The sequence below is a fragment of the Lampris incognitus genome, chromosome 10 (genome assembly GCF_029633865.1).
Source record: "Lampris incognitus isolate fLamInc1 chromosome 10, fLamInc1.hap2, whole genome shotgun sequence".
Taxonomy (NCBI): Eukaryota; Metazoa; Chordata; class Actinopteri; order Lampriformes; family Lampridae; genus Lampris; species Lampris incognitus.
In genome coordinates, this window is record NC_079220.1 from 33,385,064 (window position 1) to 33,401,818 (window position 16,755).

The 16,755-nt window shown below is 47.4% G+C and overlaps 1 protein-coding gene across 1 annotated transcript in view; it reads right to left on the reverse strand.

Moving 5' to 3' along the window:
* kcnh6a (potassium voltage-gated channel, subfamily H (eag-related), member 6a) overlaps positions 1 to 16,755 on the reverse strand; it is an 86,499-nt gene that overhangs the window by 54,819 nt on the left and 14,925 nt on the right. The gene's annotated exons all lie outside the window — the stretch shown is intronic.

Genomic DNA, 16,755 nt, shown 5'->3' on the forward strand with positions numbered 1-16,755 from the left:
TTTCTCATCCATGATGTCATATGCTGACGTGTGCTGTTCTTGTATGACAGCTTGTGAGAGTGTGTGTGCGATCAGTAGATCTTTACCAGGTGTGTAGGTGACATTTAACTCATATCGCTGCAGCTGAAGCAGCATTCGCTGCAGTCTGGAAGAAGCTGTTCCAAGTGGCTTTCTCAGGATGTTTTCCAATGGTTTGTGGTCTGACTGAACATTCACCCTCACCCCATACAAATACTGGTAGAATTTTTTGACAGAGAAGACAATAGCTAAGAGTTCCTTCTTAATTTGTGCATAGTTCTTTTTGGTCTCAGTAAGTGCCTTTGATGCATATGCTATTGGGTGAACCTCTTGTAAGAGACATGCCCCCAGCCCGTCTTTAGATGTGTCAGCCTGTATTATGAGCTGTTTCTCTGGATCGAAGAACCTGAGCACATGAGCATTTGTGAGGGCATGTTTCAGTTTGTTGACTGCATCATCATGTTCATGTTGCCACTGCCACACATTGTCCTTCTGTAGCAGCTATCTTAGTGGCGCTGTTATGGTGGCTTCACCAGGGATATACTGCGCTAGGTATTTTATCGTGCCAAACATTCGCTGTAGTCCTGTTTTGCCAGCAGGTGGCGGCATCTCAGAAATGGTCTTAACTTTTGCTTCATCTGCCTTAACACCCTCTGCAGTGAAAATGTGGCCCATGTAGTTTACACTGCTTACCTTATACTGTATTTTCTCTTTGTTGAATTTCATGTTGACCTCTCGCTCTGGCCATCCCCTTCTGTATTATCTCATCATGTTCTTTCTCTGTAGATGCAGCGATGATCAGGTCGTCAGCTATGATATGAACTCCTTGGATGTCTCTGAATGTCTCACAGTTGCGCTGCTCAAAGACTTCACTCACTGACTTTATTCCAAATGGTAGGCATTTTAACCGATATCTCCCCCATGATGTGTTAAATGTGCACAGTAGTGATGACTTCTTGTCTAGCTTTACTTGCCAGTTGCCATCCTTTTTGTCGAGCACTGTGAATATTTTCTTACCAGCAAGTTTGCTTAAAACTTCATCAGCTATAGGAATTGAATAATGCTGTCTTAGTATTACTTTGTTCAAATTACTGGGGTCCAAGCAAACCTGTAACTTCTTTTTGTCCTTCTTTTCAGCGACTACAAGGCTATTCACCCATGGTGTTGGTTCAGCTACCTGTGCAATCACATCAGCTTGTAACAGATTGTTCAGAGTGGCTTTGAGTCTGTCCATTACAGCCAGTGGTATTTTTCTGCAGCCATGTATGACTGGTGTAGCCTTGGGTCCGTGTGGATGTGATACTCTCCAGAGAACTCCCCCAGACCTTCAAAAACAGTTGGGTACTGAGCTATAAGCTGCTCTTTTGTTGTTGGATGTTTCACGTCCAGTGTGTCAATGTCCACCCTTTTTACTAGATGCAAATCTTCACACACCTCCCTCCCTAGGATGGGTATGGAGGAGTGCTTGGATACATAAAATGGTAGACTTGCTTGAGCCTTGGGTGTGAAGCACTTGAGAGTGAGTTTCCCTTCTGGCCTCAGTCTCATTCCTCCATATGCCACCAGCACTTTTCTTGCGGGCTGTAGTAGTAGGTGTGCTCTCCATTCACGCCTAGCCTTCCTTTTCATGGACTTAAGCATCCTCAGTGGCAGGACATTGGCCTCTACCCCCGTTTCCAAGTTGAACTTGACAGACATATTGCCTACATTTACCTCAGAGTACCATCATTTGTCAACTTTAGGGTCTAGCTGATTAATGTTCACTGTTTCAATAAACAGGGCATCTATTTCAGGATTCACTTCATGTACTATCTTTCCATGCTGTGCTTTGCCTGACATGCACATCTTTGCAGAGTGGTTCTGCTTTCCACACTTGCGACAGGATGCACCATATGCTGGCCATTGCCTTGACTTGTGTGATTTTCCAACATTTATCATATGTGCGCCCTTGTCCCTTGTTCTGTGTGTATTGAACTGGCTGTTTTTGTCCTTTATTCCATGGTTGACTGTCCTTTTGTTTTCTGTTTTTATGCCCTGCATGTACAGCTCTCTCCTGGGATGCTATACCCATTGCTTGTATTTGTGCTTTAGCAGTCTCAGCAGCACGACGTGCGTCTATGGCCTTTTCTAATGTAAGATTTGGTTCTCTTAAAAGTCTCTCTTTCAGGCGATGGTCATTCATACTGAACACAACCTTGTCTCTGATCTTGTCATTTTCCAAGATGCCAAATTCACAGTTTTTACTCTTTTGTCTGAGCTCAGTCACATATTTCTCTATCGTGATAGATTCTGACATAGGGTGCACCCAAAACTGATGTCTTTCAACAACAGGCTCTGAAAGCTGCTAGAATTTCTTCAGCAGTCTCTTCTTCATCATAGTCAATATCAAGTCTGCTATACACTTCGAGAGCTTCCTCGCCTAGTGCGTGCAGTAAAATGGCTACTTTTACCTTTTCTTCCTTACGATCTGCACCACTTGCAGTCATATATATTTGGAAGCACAGTTCCCATCGTCTCCAATTTTCTCCGAAGTTGCCTGTCAGCACTAGCGGCAACGGTAATGTAAACTGGTCCATCTTCAGATTGTGGCTCATTTTTCGTTGTCTATATAATGTATGCGCTAGCTTAGCTTTTAGCTAGTAGAAAACTCCGTTCTCTCGACTCAACTGTGGCAAAATGATGAACTGGACCAACTTCTGACACCATGTTATGGATTTACATGACCGGGAGACTCGACTTGGCTGATGAATATACAGAGACTTGACTTTGACTGCATGAAATGATTTTATTAATGACAGCCTGTGCTGCATACATACATACATACATACATACATACATACATACATACATACATACATACATACATACATACATACATACATACATACATACATACATACATACATACATACATACATACATACATACATACATACATACATACATACATACATACATACACTGAACGATTGGCTGGACCAATCAGTACCAGAATTACTCCTCCTCCACATCAACTTCCCTATTAGTATCAGTGCGCGGCACTATCAGATGGTTGCAATGTCTGTGTTTTACTCCGTAAGAGAAAAAGAAATATCACAGCCTTCCAAAACAGGAGAACACAGGCCCTCTAATGTAATGCTAATGCAAAGGGAGGTGTCCTTGTCATCTAAGGGTAAATTATGTCAATGGAGTCAGGATAACTTGTAGAGTATCCATTATGGAATTGAGGAGGAGTCAGTTTAGGGAGGCTACGGTTGGTCTAATTGTTTTTCCGCATTGTGCTATGCAATAGAGCAGGCTGTCAATACTGCTCTTCCTCTCAGTCAGAAGTTAGATCTCCGAGCTGCAATAGCACTGAGTCCCGCCACAGTTCATTCATATGCAAAACAACAATAATTAAAACTTTAAAGAACCATTTGGAATGTGTGTGTGTGTGAGGAGAGAGAGGGAGACAGAGAGAGAGAAGGTAGTCTGTCAGGATGTTCTGGTGTTACGACAGGTGATGTCAGGTGGCAGTGAAGGGTCTCTGGTCCCGCTGCCATAGACATCACACCTAAGGTGAGATCTTTTATTCCCTACATTTGCAATATGACTGCAGCTCCCAAAAATCCATCTACTATATACAGCTAGGTGCCCTCCCTCTTTACCAATTTTGGATTCATGCTTTTGAAATGACAGCTTCATCTCATCTGTAGTATAGACACCATCTCTTTCTTAGAGTATTGAAATATACTGTTGCAATGACATGTGGTCAGGGTAGGGTGATAATTTAATCAAAATAACCATACAACAAATTCATAAAAACATATCAAAATCTCACTCTACTTACAAGTGTGCTGTGTTATAATGTATTTTTAATATTTTATGTACATCTCCTTTTTAAGTCCTTAAACTTCTAAGAACGAAAGTTGGTATAGCACACAAGCTCTCCTACTTTGTCAATGGGAAGGGTAGGCTCTGCTTTTTTCAGGATTGCATTTAACGTTGTGAATTTCAGAGTTTGTGGATGCGTATTTCGCAGTTTAAGGTGAAATCAATGGACGAGGAAAGACACTGCTTATGTTGGGAGTGCAAGCCAATCAGAGCCATCAATGTCACATCACGTCAAGTCATGGAGACATTTGTGAAGAAAGACAGGCGAATGGACTTCATCCTCAAGTGAAGGTAAGACATTGATTTTGCACTTTTATGCTCGTGGCAGTGTTAAAATAAAGTAATCTGTTAAGGTCATTTTCATGTAGTGTGGCTGTGTTGGACATGTTGTAAGTCGCTTTGGATAAAAGCGTCAGCTAAATGACTGTAATGTAATGTTAACATATAAATATGATTTCTAATTTGATTTTATTCTCTAAATTTTGACTTTTTTTTTGATAGAATACTGTCCTGCATCAGACAACCATTGCTGAAACGCCTTCCCTATCAGCTGCACACACTCGTTATGTCACATCCTTATTATTAATAGTTTGTGGAAATTGCAGAAAAGTAGAAATCGACAATTTTTCTCATTGACTACAAGAACACATTTATTCTTCTGTACAAAATCATCTCTGAGCAACATGGCACTGCCCTAACCATCCTAGTCCTCGCTCCGCCCTCTCAACCTGGAGACCCTCTCTTAAAGGGCCCGTGTCTACCAATTATGGTGAATTGTGCCCATATAGTCCGCGACATATGTCCCCCCAGAATTCATCATAATAAAAAAAAGTAAACGTGTGTGTGGGGGGGCGGGGGTGGTGTGGCCCAGCTGCAATGGCTTCACCGAACAGGTGTGGAGAACGGGGTGCCTACAGGAAGGGCCTTAAGGACCCTGCAGCAGCGTGGGGGTAGGGAGGGTGGTGGAGGAACCTTAAGGGCCTTGCTGGGGGGTGGGGGCAGGGTAGGAGGGCACAGGTCGGTCCAAGTCCAGGTGAGCCGGTTTGAGGCGATCTACTGAAATGCGCTCCGGCTTGTTGCCGACTTCCACGACAAAGTGCTTGTTTACGGTCTCCAGGACATGGAACGGCCCATCGTAGGGAGGCTGCAGGGGTCCACGGTTGGCGTCATGGCGGATAAAAACATATTCTGCCAACTGCAGACTTGCAGGGATGTGAGACTGTGGGAGTCTGTGTTGCGAAGTGGGGACCGGTGCGAAAGCTCTGGCGTCATCCAGGAGCATGGTCCATTGATGGGCTACAGCCCAGGGAGCTGTGGTGTTGGGGACGAAATCCCCTGGGACCCGCAGCGGCTGTCCGTAAACCAGTTCAGTGGAGGAGGACTGGAGGTCCTCCTTAGGGGCAGTCCTGAGGCCCAGCGTGACCCACGGGAGCCTGTCAACCCAGCTGCTATCCTTGAGGCTGACCCAAAGAGCGGCCTTCGCAGAGCAATGAAACCACTCGCACAACCCGTTGGCCTGCGGTTGGTACATGGTGGTGCGGTGGAGCTTCACCCCTATGCTCTCTGTGACTGCGTTCCAGAGCTCAGACGCAAACTGTGAGCCCCGGTCCAAGGAGAGGTCAGATGGGGTGCCGAACCGGGCAACCCAGGTCCCGATGAACGCCCAGGCTACATCGGTGGACATCGTCGATGACAGTGGGATGGCTTCTGACCATCGAGTGGTCCTGTCCACCATGGTGAGGAGGTAAATAAAACCCCGGGAGGGAGGCAGAGGGCCCACTAGGTCCACATTTACGTAGTCGAACCTCCTTTCCGGCACCTGGAACCATGCCGGGGGGGGGGGCCTCTGGTATGGAGGTGCACTTTAGAGCGCTGACACTGCATGCAGGTGTCAGCCCAGTCTCTCACATCTTTTTTGAGCCCGTGGCAGATGAACTTGGCTGCCACTAGTCTTTGAGGCGGCTTTTTGCCAGGGCAGGAGAGGCGATGGACAGCGTCAAAAACATGCTGCCTCCAGCGAGTGGGAATGACGGGCCAGGGCTGACTCATGGAGATGTCACACAGAAGCGTGGTGCCAGTGTCGTAGAAAGCCACGTCCTCTAACTGTAGCCCTGTGATAGCCGTCCTGAAAGCCTGCACGTCTGGGTTGGCGGCCTGGTCAGCTGCCATGCAGGCATAGTCGAGACCCAAGTGGACGGCCCCCGCAATGGCCCGGGAGAGGCAGTCGGCGAGGAGATTGGTTTGGCCAGCAACATGTTGTATGTCCGTGGTGAACTCTGAGATGTAGGAGAGCTGTCGTTGCTGGCAAGCGGCCCATGGCTCAGCCACCTTGGCCATGGCAAACGTCAGAGGTTTGTGGTCCACAAACGCAGTGAACCGGTGGGCCTCCAGCAGGGAATGGAAGTGTCGAATGGCAAGGTAGAGAGCGAGGAGTTCCCGATCGAAGGTGCTATACTTCCGTTCGCTGGGGTGTAACCGTCGGCTGAAGAAAGTGAGTGGCTGCCAAGCGCCATTCACCCACTGCTCATGCACAACCGTGACTGCGTAGTCTGAAGCGTCTGTAGTAATGGTGATTGGAGCCTGAGGTGACAGGTGAGCCAGCATTGTTGCATCAGCCAGAGCAGCCTTAGTGTCCACAAATGCTTTTTCCCTCTGCGCAGGCCAGTCCACAGTGTGCTTGGTGGCCCTGCCTTTCAGGGCCTCATACAGGGGTCGCATGAGTTGAGCAGCTCAGGGGATAAAGGGGTGGTAAAAGTTCACCATGCTGAGGAACTCCTGTAGGGACTTGACCGGTAGCAGTAAGTTCTTGATGGCGTCCACCTTTGGCGGGAGGGGTACCACCCTGTCTTTGGTGACTCGGTGTCCGAGGAAATCGATGGTTGTCAGCCCAAACTGGCCCCTTGGCTGGATTGACAATCAGCCCGTGCAGGCTGAGCCACTCGAAAAGAGTCCAGAGGTGGGACAAGTGTTCCGCTTTGGAGGTGCTGGTAATGAGGATGGCATCTAGATAGACGAAAACAAAAGGCAGGTCCCGTAGCACCGAATCCATGAGGCGCTGTAATGTCTGCGCGGCGTTGTTGAGGCCGAACAGCATGTGCAGGAACTTGAACAGTCCGAATGGGGTGATCACCGCCGTTTTGGGGACATCCAGTGGGTGGACTGGCACCTGATGGTCTCCATGGATGAGGACCACTTTGGAAAAGATGACTTTTCCAGCCAGGTGGGTGGAAAAATCCTGGATGTGTGGGACTGGGTAGCGGTTCCAGCGATATTATATTGGTGAGCCGGGGGTAATCACGTAAAAAAGCCCGTAATCACGGGCACCACCCTTCACCAGGCTTCGGGATGATGTGGAGGGTTGAAGCCCACGGGCTACTGGAGCAACGAATGAAGCCGAGACGCTCCATATCCTCAAACTCCTCCCTGGCAGCGGTGAGCTTGGCCGGGTCGAGGGCGCAGAGTCCGAGCATAGACTGGTGGGCCAGCGGTGGCGATGCGGTGCTCCACTCCATGCTTGGAATTGGAAGATGAGAAGGTGGGCTGCATGAGAACCGTAAACTCAGCAAGAAGCCGGAGAAAATCGTCTACGGCGGACAGCATTCTAGACAGTCTGATGGAGTCCGCTCCGCTGAGTGTACACACATATGAGCAGAAAGTGACAGCGTCAATCAAGCGGAGGTTTTTGACATCCACCAGCAGCCCATTGGTGCATAGAAAATCTGCACCAAGGAGGGGAACGGCCACTTTTGCCGTGACAAAGTCCCCTCCGAACCGCTGTCCTCCGAAACACAGCTCCACGTCCCTAGTGCCATAAGTGCGGATGGGGCTGCCGTTAGCGACTTCCATGGGGGGGGGGATATCTGCAGGACAGGATGTCTACTCTCGATGCGGGCAGGATGCTTCTCTGCGTGCCCGTGTTGCACAGGAACCGCCATCCAGAAATGGAGTCTTTGATGAAAAGCAGCCTGCCAGTTCGGCCAACGCACATGGCCACTACTGAGCACCGGCCCTGGTGTTTCCTGCCGTGCTTGGCCTTGGGTCCAAACTTTGCGTGGTAAAAACACCGGCTGTGATCCTGCCACTGTTGAGGAGCTGCTGCTGCTGCGGTGGCAACTGTTTTGTCTCCAGGCAGTGATGAAAATGTTTGGGCAGGAAGAAAAAAAAAAAAAAAAAGACGGCCGCGCAGTGCTGTTGACCAGCCAGGAAATTTTATCAGGCTCCTCAGCCAGAGCATGACAGTCAGTGATGGCGGTGTTTGCTAAAGCAGCCCATACCTAAGAAGGCAGCTGTCGCAGAAACAGTTGGATGAAGAGGAAGCCGGGCTTGTGTTTTCCCAGGAGACCCAGCATCCTGTCCATAAGTTCAGACAGTTTACTGTCACTGAGGCCCGCTCAATGTCAGAAACTTGAAAGTTTTCAACAGGTAAGCCTTGAGTGTCTCGTATTTATCCTGCTGCAGAGGACTTTTGAGGAGGCTCACCACTCTGGTTGCTGTTGAACTGCCGAGAGCTGACACCAAATAATAGTATTTTGTGGTGTCCACGGTGATTTCCCACAATGCGAACTTCGCTTTTGGCTGGGCCAGGCGTGGCTAACCATTTGCGATGGTGAGCCATGTGTATGCAGGTTTTCATTCCAGCTGGACTCACCTGGTGTGGAGTTGGATTGGAATAAAAACGTACATACACATGGCTCTCCATGGCACATGGTTAGCCACTGCTTGTCTGGACGAACCAAGTCGAGGCTGATGACTTCCAGAACTCCGGCAGTTTGAGAGAAACCGCATTAGTCGTCATGTTCATAAAGAGTTATCTCTTGGAACATCCAGCAAACAAATATTGGGGTCACCAATGTGGAAATTACAGGAAAGTACAGACGGACAATTTCTCACATGGACTGCACGAATGCGTGTGTAATTTATTCTTCCGTACAAAATCCTCTCTGAGCAACATGGCGCTGCTCCAACCATCCTAGTCCTCGGTCTGCCCTCTCAACCCGGAAACCCTTTCTTAAAGGGCCCATGTCTACTAATTATGGTGAATTGTGCCAATATAGTCTGCTACAACCTCTTTATATAATTATTTTGTAGATATGTTTTGATTTAAGTTTCATTGTTCATTTTTACAAATGTATACAAATGTACAGTTCACAGAGGTATGCCACGGTTTGTGTTAGCTTTAATGGATAATAATAATAAATCAAACTTATATAGTGCTTTCCTAATACTCAGAGTTGCTTTACAATAAACAGGGTGAAACAAGACAACAGATAAACATACAGGGCTGGATGGGAAGGGGGGCTACGAGAGGGAGAAGTGGCAGCCACAAACGATGCCAGTAGTACTCTGGCGTTGTGTATGTATGTGTATTGATGCTTACATGCCTGCTTTGCAGCCAGTATCCTTTATTATGCTTTTGTCACTTTGTGTTTTCTAAGATACTGGCTAAATGTGAAATTAAGTATTGTGAATGACATGAGTACATGGGTAATATATGGCTTCCCAAGTCACACTCTTTTTTCTTTTTTTTTTTTACTTGTAGTTTTGCCATGTGTTTTTTCAGGCTGGCTCAAGGCATCATGCCACATTTTCTTTTCACTGATTGACAGTTCGTCTCCCACTAATACATCAGAGACAGCCCTGAAAGTTGTCAGCCATTTTGAAATTTACAGATTTGTGCAAGTCATCTCAGTTTGTCTTCCATTTTTACATATCAGTGCATCCATCCATCCATTATCCAAACCACTTATCCTGCTCTCTCAGGGTCGCGTTGATGATGGAGCCTATCCCAGCAGTCATTGGGCGGCAGGCGGGGGGACACCCTGGACAGGCCACCAGGCCATCACAGGGCCCACACACATGCACACACGCACACACACACACGCACACACACACTCACACCTAGGGACAATTTAGTATGGCCGATTCACCTGACCTACATGTCTTTGGACTGTGGGAGGAAACCGGAGCACCCGGAGGAAACCCACACCGACACGGGGAGAACATGCAAAGTCCACACAGAGGATGAACCGGGATGACCCTCAGGGCTGGACTTCCCCAAGGCTCGAACCCAGGACCATTTTGCTGTGAGGCGACCACACTACCACTGTGCCATCCAAATCAATGCAATTCCTCATAAAAAATGTTTACTGTTCACTTTCACTATACAATGTTTAACCCAGCCACTGAGGATGCACAAGCCAGTGCACTCTTAGTGCCGGTCCCAAGCCCGGATGAATGGGGAGGGTTGCGTCAGGAAGGGCATCTGGCGTAAAATCTTTGCTAAATCAAATATGCGGATCATAAATAAGATTTCCATACCGGATCGGTCGAGGACCGGGTTACCAACGACCGCCACCGGTACTGTTAACCAGCAGGGTGCCGGTGGAAACTATGCTACTGTTGGGCGAAGGAGAAGGAGAGGGGGAAGGCATGTCCAAAGGCAGCGAGAGAGGAGGTAGGGTAGGAGTGTGGAGGTGAGAGTCGGAACTTTGAATGCTGGCACCATGACTGGCAAAGGGAGAGAGCTGGCTGATATGATGGAAAGAAGAAAGGTAGGCATACTGTATGTGCAAGAGACCAGGTAGAAGGGGAGTAAGGCCATGAGTATCGGAGGTGGGTTCAAACTCTTCTACCATGGTGCGAATGGGAGGAGAAATGGCGTAGGGGTAATTCTGAAGGAAGAGTATGTCAACAGTGTGCTGGAGGTGAAGAGAGTGTCAGACAGAGTGATGAGTATGAAGCTGGAAATCGAAAGTGTATTGCTGAATGTCATCAGCACATATGCTCCGCAAGTTGTGTGTGAGATGGAAGAGAAAGAAGAATTCTGGAGTGAGTTGGATGACGTGGTGGAGAGGGTACCCAAGGAGGAGAGAGTGGTGATTGGAGCGGACTCCAATGGACATGTTGGTGAAGGGAACAGAGGTGATGAGGAGGTGATGGGTAGGTATGGTGTCAAGGAGAGAAATTTGGAAGGACAGATGGTGGTGGATTTTGCGAAAAGGATGGAAATGGCTGTGGTGAATACATATTTCAAGAAGAGGGAGGAACACAGGGTGATGTACAAGAGTGGAGGAAAGTGCACACAGGTGGACTTTATCTTATGTAGAAGGCGCGATCTAAAAGGGATTGGACACTGCAAGATGGTGACAGGGGAGAACGTAGTTAGGCAGCATCGGATGGTGGTCTGTAGGATGACTTTGGAGACCAAGAAGAGGAAGAGAGTGAAGGCAGAGCCGAAGGTCAAATGGTGGAAGTTGAAGAAGGAAGACTGTTGTGTGGAGTTCAGCCAGGAATTAAGTGAAGAGTGAAGAGTTGCCGGATGGCTGGGCAACCACTGCAGAAACAGTGAGGGAGACAGCTAGGAAGGTACTTGGTGTGTCATCAGGACAGAGGAAGGAAGACAAGGAGACTTGGTGGTGGAATGAGGAAGTACAACAAATTATATAGAGGAAGAGGCTGGCAAAGAAAAAGTGGGATAGTCAGAGAGATGAAGAAAATAGACAGGAGTACAAGCAGACAGCGTAAAGCGAAGAGAAAGGGGGCAAAGGAAAAGGAAAAGTCGTATGGTGAGTTGTATGACAGGTTAGACACTAAGGAAGGAGAAAAGGACTTGTACCGATTGGCTAGACAGAGGGACCGAGCTGCAAAGGATGTGCAACAAGTTAGGGCGAGCAAGGATAGAGATGGAAATGTGTTGACAAGTGAGGAGAGTGTGCTGAGAAGGTGAAAAGAGTACTTTGAGGGGCTGGTGAATGAAGAAAATGAGAAAAAGAGAGAGAGAGAGAGAGAGAGAGAGAAGGTTGGATGATGTAGGGTAAGTGAAGCAAGAAGTACAGTGGATTAGCAAGGAGGAAGTGAGGGCAGCTATGAAGAGGATGAAGAGTGGAAAGGCAGTTGGTGCTGATGACATACCTGTGGAGGCATGGAGATGTTTAGGAGAGATGGCAGTGGAATTTTTAACTAGATTGTTGGAATCTTGGAAAGTGAGAGGATGCCCGAGGAGTGGAGAAGAAGCATACTGGTACCGATTTTCAAGAACAAGGGCGATGTGCAGAACTGTAGCAACTACAGAGGTATAAAGTTGATCAGCCACATCATGAAGATATGGGAAAGAGTAATAGAAGCTAGGTTAAGAGGAGAGATGACAATTAGCGAGCAGCAGTATGGTTTCATGCCACGAAAGAGCACCACAGATGCGATGTTTGCTTTGAGAATGTTGATCGAGAAGTATAGAGAAGGCCAGAAGGAGTTACATTGGGCTTTTGTAGCTTTATAGAAAGCATACGACAGGGTGCCGAGAGAGGAGGTGTGGTATTGTATGAGGAAGTCGGGAATTGCAGAGAAGTATGTAGGAGTGGTACAGGATATGTACGAGGGAAGTGTGACAATGGTGAGGTGTGCGGTTGGAATGACAGATGGGTTCAAGGTGGAGGTGGGATCACATCAAGGATCGGCTCTGAGCCCATTCTTGTTTGAGTGGTGACGGACAAGATCAGTCAGGAATCTCCATGGATGATGATGTTCGCGGATGACATTGTGATCTGTAGTGAGAGTAGGGTGCAGGTTGAGGAGAGCCTGGAGAGGTGGAGGTATGCACTGGAGAGAAGAGGAATGAAAGTCAGTAGGAGCAAGACGGAATACCTATGCATGAATGAGAGGGAGGACAGTGGAATGGTCAGGATGCAAGGAGTGGAGGTGACGAAGGCATACGAGTTGAAATACTTGGGGTCAACTGTCCCAAGTAACGAGGAGTGCAGGAGAGAGGTGACAGGAGGTGGAGCTGGTGGTGGCAGAGCTGAAGATGCTAAGATTTTCACTGGGAGTGACGAAGAAGGACAGGATTAGGAATGATTATATTAGAGAGACCACTTAAGTTGGACAGTTTGGAGACAAAGCAAGAGAGGCAAGATTGAGATGGCTTGGACATGTGTGGAAGAAAGATGCTGGGTATATTGGGAGAAGAATGCTGAATATGGAGCTGCCAGGGAAGAGGAAAAGAGGAAGGCCAAAGAGGAGGTTTATGGATGTGGTGAGGGAAGACATGCAGGTGGCTGGTGTGTCAGAGGAAGATGCAGAAGACAGGAAGAAATGGATGATCCCCTGTGGCGACCCCTAACGGGAGCAGCCAAAAGCAGTGGTAATAGTTTCACTATACAATGTTTGTGATTATGTTGATTCACTTTTAAAAAGGTTTACAAGTTGTTACATGATGTAGTTGAACTGAACTGGGATCTAATTGCACAAGAGAAGCATTAATGATGGGATACATGCTACTATAGGTTTACCTTCTCACTATTTGTCACCTAATATGCTGATGTCACTTTGTATCTTATAAGTTTGCTTCTAAATCGTTTTGGGTAAAAGCATGCCCTAAGTGACTAACTGCTATTTTCATACGTATTACCCAAAAACGAGTGTTTTTAATTGATCTATTGGTGACCTCAATACATATGATCTCAACGTTCTGCCACCTCAGCACCTGGTTTATTTGTATGAATTCAATCTCAGTTCTGCTATCAGTCATTTTATTATACATCATAATACTGGAAATGAATTAATGAAATGGTACATAATTTAAAAATAGGTATTTGAAGATTTTACATATATATATATATATATATATATATATACCACAAATGTTGTTTCTTTGTGTTGTGTTTGTGTGATTTTCAGGTAATGTTTCAACAATATTTACTAATAGTATCTCATAACTGCTGTTTGTAGTGACCGCAATGAAATCCACAATGGTTTGGGAGCTCTAAGAAAGGCAATGGCGTTACTTAGTCATTTCACAGCTATCAAAAACCATATAAAACAAGAAAAAAAGTACTTCATATATACTTTGACAATATTTTTGTTTAGGTTTTCATTTGGGATTTAGTTCAGCCAGGGGGGCATAACATTCTAGAATTCTGTGGCAGTTGGGAGAATGAAAAAGGATCAGATTGTTATAAAACATTAGAGGGCACAAAAGGATGTGATTTGGACTGTGAATGCCCACTGCCTACCAAGCCACTGACCTCACCACACGTCACTGCACTGTTGTCAGCCTGAAATGTTAAAACATGAGACTCAGTGGGGTAGAAAGCATGAAGGAAAGGAGGAGGTATCTCTGTGCATTTTCAGCAGCTGAGCCACTTGTTAAGCCTTTGCTATTAAGAGAGGCATTGAGTGTCATGCACCTTTGTGCCACTACAGGGTTCAGGCCATTAATGTTTGACCTACAAGCTGGGCCTGTAGGGGAATGGGGTATGGAGCTGTAGTGGGGAAAGAGAGACGTGTTGCAATGTTGTCTTTATTTATTTATTTATTTTAACCTGTGCTGTCAGCAGGCTTGGCATACAACACAGGAAATGTGTATGCTAATATGCCCTTGACAGAGATAATCTGCAAGTGGAGTTCAAGTTCTCCACCTACAAGGGCAATCTTTACGAATTATCAAGAACCGCTTATAATAACTCCATCCTGTGGATGATCTGTGGGATGACAAGAGTTTAGGGTTTTTGTTATACATTTATAGCCATGACCGGTCCTCCTCTTCAGCATGTTTGATCAGCTAAACAACCAATCAGCATCACTTCTCCAAGAGGGGGACAATCACCACAAGTGAGACTCCTTGTCTCACTTGTGGTGATTGTCCCCCTCTTGGAGAAGCGAACTTAAGACACAAAAAATGACAACATGTATCTGATAAGATATAAACAAAGAAACAGATGCTGACATGTGTTCGACAAAACAATTAAACCATTCTTATCCATATGAAATTAAGAAAAAAGTTATACTGATAAAGGAGAAGACAGAAAAAAGGAAAGAAAGGGCAGAAAGGACTATGAAGAAGGATGTAATCAGGAGAGTGTTCAGAGAGTGTGTGAAGCAGATGCTAGCAGTGTGCAGTATGTGCATGTGATGACCTGTGAGTGCATATGATTAATCCCAATACATTTTGGTGTCTGAGATCTGTGACTTATCGTAGTGCCTCCGAGCAGCAGACATTCTCTGACGCCACCCACAGGCCCTGCAGACATGCAGACACCTCACGACCAAGAGAACAACAGCTAGAACCCAAAGCATCAGAATCCCAGAGGAACAGAGCCCACAGGGGGCCCAAGAGCCCACAGAGCCACAGCTCCTTATGCCCCCGAGGAGCACAAACTAGTTCCCTAAAAGCACAAGCCAGATCCACATCTCCTAGGCACACCCTCAACGTCAACCCCCAGGCACAGGCACAGGCTGCACCTGCAGGTATGGGGCCTGAGTTGCAGACGGCAAGCACAGACCACCGGTCTGGAGCCGGGCCCCACAACAGACAAACCGACATCCCGCCGGGATGGGTTCCTATGCCCATCCATGCCTGGTGCTGGGGCGGGGCCCACCGCATCGCCACCAGCTAGGCATCCTATCTGGTCACACACACCAAGCATACACCCATGTAACCAAATACATCTGACCCAGGTCATCCAACAGCAACCCCTCTCCAGGATGGACAGGGCCCCGCCAGCGCTCATAGACAGCCAGACATGCGATCCCCACCACCAAGCCCACCCGTGGTGCCCATCAGAGAAATAACATGCAGCGGGAGCAAGTCCGACAGCTACTCCCCACCCCTTAGCCCACACTCATGATGACGAGCCACCACCCTGGGGTCTGGGAAAGCATCTGGCAGTGCTCACCACAGCCCTGCCAGAACGCAGCAGGCAGGACACCATCCGGCACTGAGGACAGAGCAATTCCCCTGGGCAGGAGGCCCTCAAGCCTGCCTCCTGTCCGACTACCCATGCCGACGTCCCATCCATTCCCATAGTCCCAGTGCTCAATGTGCGCTGCTGTCGTGTATGGAGTTGAAATGGTGGGGTGTTGGCATATGAGTTGTCCAGGCTCATCAGACCCGAACCACTCACACTCCTACTACCCAGCCGACCCTGACCTGGTAGTGGGTTTTGTTTGGGGTATGGTTCTTGTGAATGTGTACTAAACTAGAGTGATTGGGATTAAGTTTTAAAATTTGAGGACATTGTTGAGGTGCAAGCAGGGGTAGGGGCACCGCACGCAAGATCTCAACCACCCACCTCACCTCCACCCAAATGGCTTGCACCTCACCTGTCCCACAAACACGTTGCCAATCATTTGGTGTACGTGTGTGCTACATATACATTCCAGAACTGGGACAGAAGGACGAGGCACACCAAGATCAGCGCAGGTGTGCAGCCGGCTGGACAGCGGCCAAGAAGACATCCCCCACTCGGCCACCCGACATCCCCCCACCCAATGAGAAGCACCCCCATGTGCCAAGAGCAGCGAGGAGAACACGCCCAGGCAGCTCAAGATGACAACGGGGCCCTGCGATCACCCTGGCCAGGATCAAATGCAATGCAGGCAAGCACAAACAGTCCTGCCCACCGACTACGAGGCTCAACCCTGACCTGGTGACCCACACCCGCCGCCCCCCGACCCAAGCCCCAAATCCATGTATGTACCTTGTAAACCAGCTATAGGTGCCCCCTGAAACCACAGACCTTCCCACGCCTCCTTTTCTGGGCCTCCGAAGTAGGTGTTGTTTACATTACGCAAAAAAAAAAAAAAAAAAATAGTCGAGCTAATTAAAAACTTATTCATTTGCCAAGGCTTTATCATGACCACTGTCATGGAATCCCAATCTTGGTTGTAAACTACAGCTGAGCAAGTAACAATATACAAAGAAAACACCACTTTCATCATCGTGAAAGCTGTCAGAAAAAAAACGGTTATCACCCCTTTTCCTCTTACAGGAACATGTGTAGCCACTGCACATATCTTTCCTCACCAAAAAATGAGAGCTGGAAAGGTAGCCAAGGAATTTTTTTTTTGTATAGCGATTCCTACCTGTTC